The following is a 6,761-nucleotide window of genomic DNA, read 5'->3' as shown; positions in this document are numbered from 1 at the left end:
TGCAGCTTTCAGTCAATAGAATTAGCAGACACTTGAGCACGTATTTTAGCACCAGCTGCTAGGCCCTCTAGAGATATTCAACAAATCCGGAAGGACCATCAGAGCCTCAACAGCAGCCAAAGCCAAGGCTAGCCTAGCTACATGTGATATATTTCTAAAATTGCAGGAAATAATGCAACCAATGGAGATTTTATTATAGATCTTCACCCTTCCTAAGTCCAGTGGATGAACAATGTTTGAAGATGAGAGAAGAAATAGAAATGGATTAGCAACCCAGACTCAACAATCCTCTTCAAGTCATTGAAAGAAGAAGAGCCCAGTTCCATTTCCCAACCTTCTTGGTCCAAGTGGATCCAGCTCATCCACATAAGCTTGAGTCAGAAATGGAAAAGCCTTGCTCCTGGTGTGTCATCTTCCCTCACATCTGTGGAAGGAATCCAGGCTAATCCACCCCACATCTTGCAGGGCCACTCTGTTCTTTACACTAGCATTCTTGGTCCTTGATCTCAGCTTTGTCTCTTGAGAAATAGAATATTACCTGCCATATCAGTAAATAAAAGATGTCACACGGCCATCAGCAATTGTAGCCACACCCCCAAATGTCAAGGTGAGTCCTGAGGGAACTCCGGAAGGAAAGAATACCTGCCATCTAGCAGTCATCAGACTGCTGCCACCCGCAAGGGTGCAGCTTGAGAGTACTCAGGATAAGAATACAAAGGATACTGGCCCCAGATAGCTTGAGGTCCATATCAAAGGAATGATTTTAGTGAGCCCAGAATCTTACATCTTCCCATATATAGAAAAGTGCTAAATTCCTTGACTTGAGATGTCTGCTTTTCTTTTATTAACAATCATCTTTTGTTCAGACTACTTGCCCTTTGTTGCAAGACTCCTATATATCCTAGTTCCACCCTCACCTCTGTGGAGCAGTTTTCTCCGGTAAGTTGAGCTGCTGCCTCCTGGGCTTGAAGTCCTGAGAATCTCTACCTAATAAAACGTAACCCTCAACTTTTAGGTTGTATGTATTTTTTTAGTCGACATCCTCCAAATTCAACTTCCTTAGGCTCCTTCATTTAACAATCTGTTCTGGACTTGCCTTTTCAGCTCAATAGCACTCTCTCTTCCTTGGTTTCCTCCAGCCCCAGCCACAGCTGGGGAAGAAGCCACAGTTCTTCACTTGGCTCTAAGCATCACACACCATACTTTGGAGTTACTGGCCCTGGTAGTGTGGGACCAACCTGCACCACTTCCCTACACAAAAAGGGTAAATAGACACCTCTCAATAGTACACACAAAACAATATCTCATTGAACACCTTACCATCAAGGACTGACCTATCTCAGCCCTATCCCAGATATTTGGAATAAGCATTCAACTATCTATATACTGCCCCATCCCATCTTATCTTTTCCCCAGCACTAGGCCAAAGTGCTGGACACTTGCACAATATAATCAGGTACTAGGCCATCTACTGCTAATACAAATTAACTTATTTAGAAAACAGGAAGACTCAAAGACATAGAAAATAATCTTATGGTTAACAAAGCAGGAAGCGGAGGGGGGATAAATTAGGAATTTGGGATGAACAGCTGCACACTACTATATATAAGATTGATAATCAGGAGTTCTCTGATGGCCTGATAGGTTAAGGATCCAGCATGCTCATAGTTGTGGTTCAGGTCACTGCTGTGGCACAGGTTCAATCCCTGGCCTTGGAACTTCCAAATGCCATGGGTGTAGCCAAAAATAAAATTTTTTTTTAAAAAGTTAAAAATAAAGTAGATAGGAGTTCCCATCATGGCGCAGGGGAAATAAATCTAACTAGAAACCATGAGGTTTCAAGTTCGATCCCTGGCCTTGGTCAGTGGGTTAAGGATCCAGCATTGCCGTGAGCTGTGGTGTAGGTCACAGACATGGCTCAGATCCCGCATTGCTGTGGCTCTGGCGTAGGCCGGTGGCTACAGCTCCAATCGGACCCCTAGCCTGGGAACATCCATATGCTGCAGATGCGATCCTAAAAAGATAAATAAATAAATAAATAAATAAATAAATAAAAAGTAGATAATCCACAAGGACCTATTGTATAGCACAAGGAATTATATCCAATATCTATAACAACCTATAATGAAAAGAATTTGAAAGAGAATAGAGATGTGTATACACACACACATATCACTGAATCACTTTGCTGTACACCTGAAACATTGTAAATCAACTATATTTCAATTAAAAATAAATAAATAAATATCTGCTGCTGCATAACAGAGGAAGTTTAGCTGGATGGTGCTGGTTCAGAGTCTCTCAGGAGATGGTAGCTATAGGCCAAGGCTGCAGTCATCCGAGGGGGCTTAAAAAGCTCACATTTGTGGTTTCAGAAGGAGGCTTCAGCTCTTCATCACATGGGCCTCTCCACAAGGCTGTTCACATGACATGGCACCTGGATTCCCCCAGAGCAAGTGGTCTGAGAGAGAAAGAGACAGTCCTCAGGATGGAAGCCACGGTCTTTTCATAACCTCATCTTGGAAGTGATAGAGTCTTAGGCAAATGGAACTTAGAAAGGAAGTGGCTTGCCATTTCCCAGAGGAAACAGGAAGAGAGAAGCAAAGAGAGGGAGGAAAGTGGGATCAAAAGGACCTAACAGGATGGTAAACTGATGGAAGAAGGGCCAGCTTCAGTTACCTGGGGAGCAGGAGCAGCTTCAAGTCCTCGATGAAGTGCTTGGATGAGGTTCCAGCACTCACATGCATTGAGTACAGTGCCATCTTAAGAGGGGCAGAGCCATCTTGTATTGAATGGCATCTGCTCAGAGAGGAAGTCCCAGAATCACAGTGCTTTTTCTTGCAGCACATGCATCTTTGCCCTCGGGGCGGGCCTCTGTACTGGTGCCTGAGTTCTTCAAACAGGGAGAGGTAAGAGATAAATGCAGTAAGGAGGCCATACTCTTAATGGAACTGAAATCTAACAAGTGGACCAGAAAGATGGCAGAATAGAAGGACTAGAGCTCAACTTCTCTCCTAAAAACAATTTTTTTTCCTCCTAAAATTTATAACAAAATGCTGAGCAATCTGCAACCAAATGGACTGGAAACTTTCTAAAATATATCCGACTCCAGAAGACAAAGAGGAGGCCATATCAAGAGGTAGGAGGGGCGATTACATGATATAAGCAACCCCATACCTCCCAGTTAGGAAGCCCCACAGACTGGAAAGTAACTGTATCACAGACACTCACCTACAGGAGTGAGAGTTCTGAGCCCCACATCAAACCCCCAAACGTGGGGATCTGGCATTGGGAGAAAGAGCCCCCGGAGCATCTGGCATTGAAGGCCAGTGGGGCTTGTGTGCAGGAGCTCCATGGGACTGGGGGAAGTGGAGACTCCATTCTTAAAAGGTGCACACAGACTTTCACGTGCACTGGGTCCCAAGCCAAAGCAGGGTCTCTCTAGGAATCTGGGTCAGACCTGGCTGCAGTTCTGGGAGGACCTCCTGGGAAAGCAGGGGTGAATGTGGCTTGTTGTGGGGGAAGGACATTGGAAGCAAAGCTCTTGGGAATCTTCATCAGTGTGCCTTTCTCTGGAGGTGGCCATCATGGGAAAATCTGGCCCCACCCATCAGCACTGAGAAACCCCAGACCAAACAACAATCCAGGTGGGATCACAGCCCCGCCTATCAGTAAATAGGCTGCCTAAAGACACCCAGGCACACAGCCTCCTCAAATCCCATCCAGAGACAAAGCCCCACCCACCAGAGGGATAGGAATCAGCTCCACCTACCAGTGGGCAGGCACCAGCCCCCCCCATCAGGAAGCCTACGGCAAGCCCTGTAACAACTTTAGCCACAAGGAGGGAAGACACCAGAAGTAAGAGAGGCTACAACTCTATTATCTGCAAAAAGGTCACCACACCAAAAACCCATAAAAATGAAAATACAGAGAACTATAACTCATATGAGGGAGAAAGGAAATACCCCAGAAAATTAGCTAAGTGATGAAGAGATTCTCAGCCTCCAGTAAAAAGACTTTAGACTGTTGATGCTGAAGACAATCCAAGGCATTGGAAATAAACTGGAGGCAAAGATGGATAACTTACAGGAAACACTCAACAAAGAGATACAAGATATAAAACTTAGGAAGAGATGCAAAATACAATAACTAAAACAAAAAATTCATTGGAAGCAGCCAACAGAAGAATACAAGAAGCAGAAGAACGAATAAGTGAGGTGGAGGACAGATTAGTGGAAATCACGGATGTGGAACAGAAAAGAGAAAAAAGATTGAAAACAAATGAAGAGAGTCTCAGAGAACTCTGGGACAATGTTAAATTCACCACCATTCATATTATAGGAGTGCCAGAAGGAGAAGAGAAAGAGACAGAAAAAATATTCAAAGAGATAATAGCCAAAAACTTCCCTAACATGGGAAAGGAACCACTCATTCAAATCCAGAAAGCACAACGAGTACCATATAAAATAAACCCAAGGAGGAACACCCCGAGACACATATTAATCAAACTAGCCAAAATTAAAGACAAAGAGAAAATACTGAAAGCAGCTAGGGAAAAGAAACAACTAACACACAAGGGAACCCCAGTAATGTTATCAGCAGATTTTTCAGCAGAAACTCTGCAGGCCATAAGGGAGTGATATACTTAACATGATGAAAGGAAAAAACCTCCAACCAAGATTACTTTACCCAGCAAGGCTCTCATTCAGATTTGAAGGAGAAATCATCTTGGGAGTGATAGTCCACCATTTCTGTTCATTAGAAGCAAGTCACAAAGACCAGCCCACATTCCAGGGAAAGGAATTAGGCTCTACCACTTGAAAGAAGGAGTATCAAAGAATTTGAGCACATAGCATTAAAGCTACCATAACCACAAAATACCTCTGGAAGGGAAGACAAGCCTTTCTCTGGCCCCCTTCAGCCTAATTCTATTGGGCACTCAGGGCACCTCCATCCTCCTCAGAGCTTGGGTGCCCAGGGTTGGGGAAAGCCTTGCCCTATATTTCAGCCAACTTGTGAGCTGCAGCTACCTGCCTCACTTGCTGTTGACACTACTTCCTATAGGCACAACCCTGGTTTTACCACTACCCTGCTTAACCCTAAGAATCCCCTGGATTTAACTGGTCTACATCTGAGGTTTTGTTCTATCCTCCCTGCATTTCTTTTTTTTTTTTTTTGTAGGGCCACACCCATGGCACATGGAAGTTCCCAGGCTAGGGGTCAAATTGGACCTACAGCTGCCAGCCTACATCACAGCCATAGCAACGCCAGATCCGCCTGCATCTGCAACCTACACCACAGCTCACGGCAATATCAGATCCTTAACCCACTGAGTGAGGCCAGGGATCGAACCCGAAACTTCATGGTTCCTAGTTGGATTCATTTCTACTGCACTGCAATGGGAACTCCTATAAAGATGAGGAGGCTTTTTTTTTTTTTTTTTTTTTTTTTTTTTGCTTTTTTAGGGCTGCACCTGCAGTATGTGGAGATTCCCAGGTCAGAGGATGAATCAGAGCTACAGCTGCCGAACTACACCACAGCCATAGCAACATGGAATCACAAGCCACATCTGCAACCTACACCACAGCTCATGACAACACCGGATCCTTAACCCACTGAGTGAGGCCAGGGATTGAACCTGCAACTTCATGGTTACTAGTCGGACTTGTTTTCATTGCACCACAACAGGAACTCCTTGCATTTCTAATAGTAGGAAGAATAGGACACTCCCAGATCATATACCCTGCACATGCCAGACTGGCTGGGCTTGGCCAGGCCTCTGTCTGGACTTCATTTCTAACTGTACTGCTCCCCTTGGAGCCAGTTCTGCTACCTTTGCTCTTCCCCCAGCATTCTCTCCAAGCTTCTCAATGTATTGGCCTATTCATTCCCAGTTGATGATGACAAGATGCCAAACAGGGTCCTTTCCACATGGAATCGAAACATGTACTTCCTGAACACAGAGAAGAATGGAAAGCCCTCATGGAAAAGGCCAGAGAGCAGATCCACTTCTAGTCCATGCAGAGACATCTTTGAGAAACTTTCCTAAGCCCAGAATACAAAAGAGATGATCAGGGAGGCAACTCCTTTATGTCAGGGAAAAAATATTTTCTTTAATTTATTAGTTTTAATTACGATTTTAAATGATGTATCTCAAACTCCTAATAACACTACATTTAGCTATAAGTATCAATCTATATTATATACCAGTTAATGCCATATGTATTCAGGTATTATCATATATTTTAAGTGTATACCTATATTTTTATTCTGCCTTTTTCATTTAATATTACTTCAAATACAAATTCCTATCAATATTGTCTCCATGTTTGTCATTTTGTAATAGTCATAAGGCATTCTACCTCACTGACACACATGATTTGTTCAACCATTCACCTCCTGCTAATTAGTTGTTTCCAATTTTTGATAGTTATGGTAGAACTCCCATTAACATTTGAAAAACTTACTTTCCTTTGTTTTAAGGTTACAAACTAATGTCTTTTGTCTTAAGATTGTTCCAGTTGAAATGCTTTGAGCACATTTCAGATTTTTAAATGTAAGCTATGCCCTGTCTGCGTCTAAAGAGAGTCTAGATGGCTTACAATAAAAGCACATACACAATACAAGGCAATATGTGCATGGGCACTGATAGGACAATTAAAATAGAGATAAAAACAACTAAAGTCTAAAAGATACATGCACCCCAATGTTCATAGCAGCACAATTTATAACAGTCAAGATATGGAAAGCAACCTAAATGT

Source organism: Sus scrofa, chromosome X (assembly GCF_000003025.6).
Source record: "Sus scrofa isolate TJ Tabasco breed Duroc chromosome X, Sscrofa11.1, whole genome shotgun sequence".
Lineage (NCBI taxonomy): Eukaryota > Metazoa > Chordata > Mammalia > Artiodactyla > Suidae > Sus > Sus scrofa.
The sequence above is the reverse complement of the archived record's forward strand: the minus strand, read 5'-3'. Positions refer to the sequence as shown.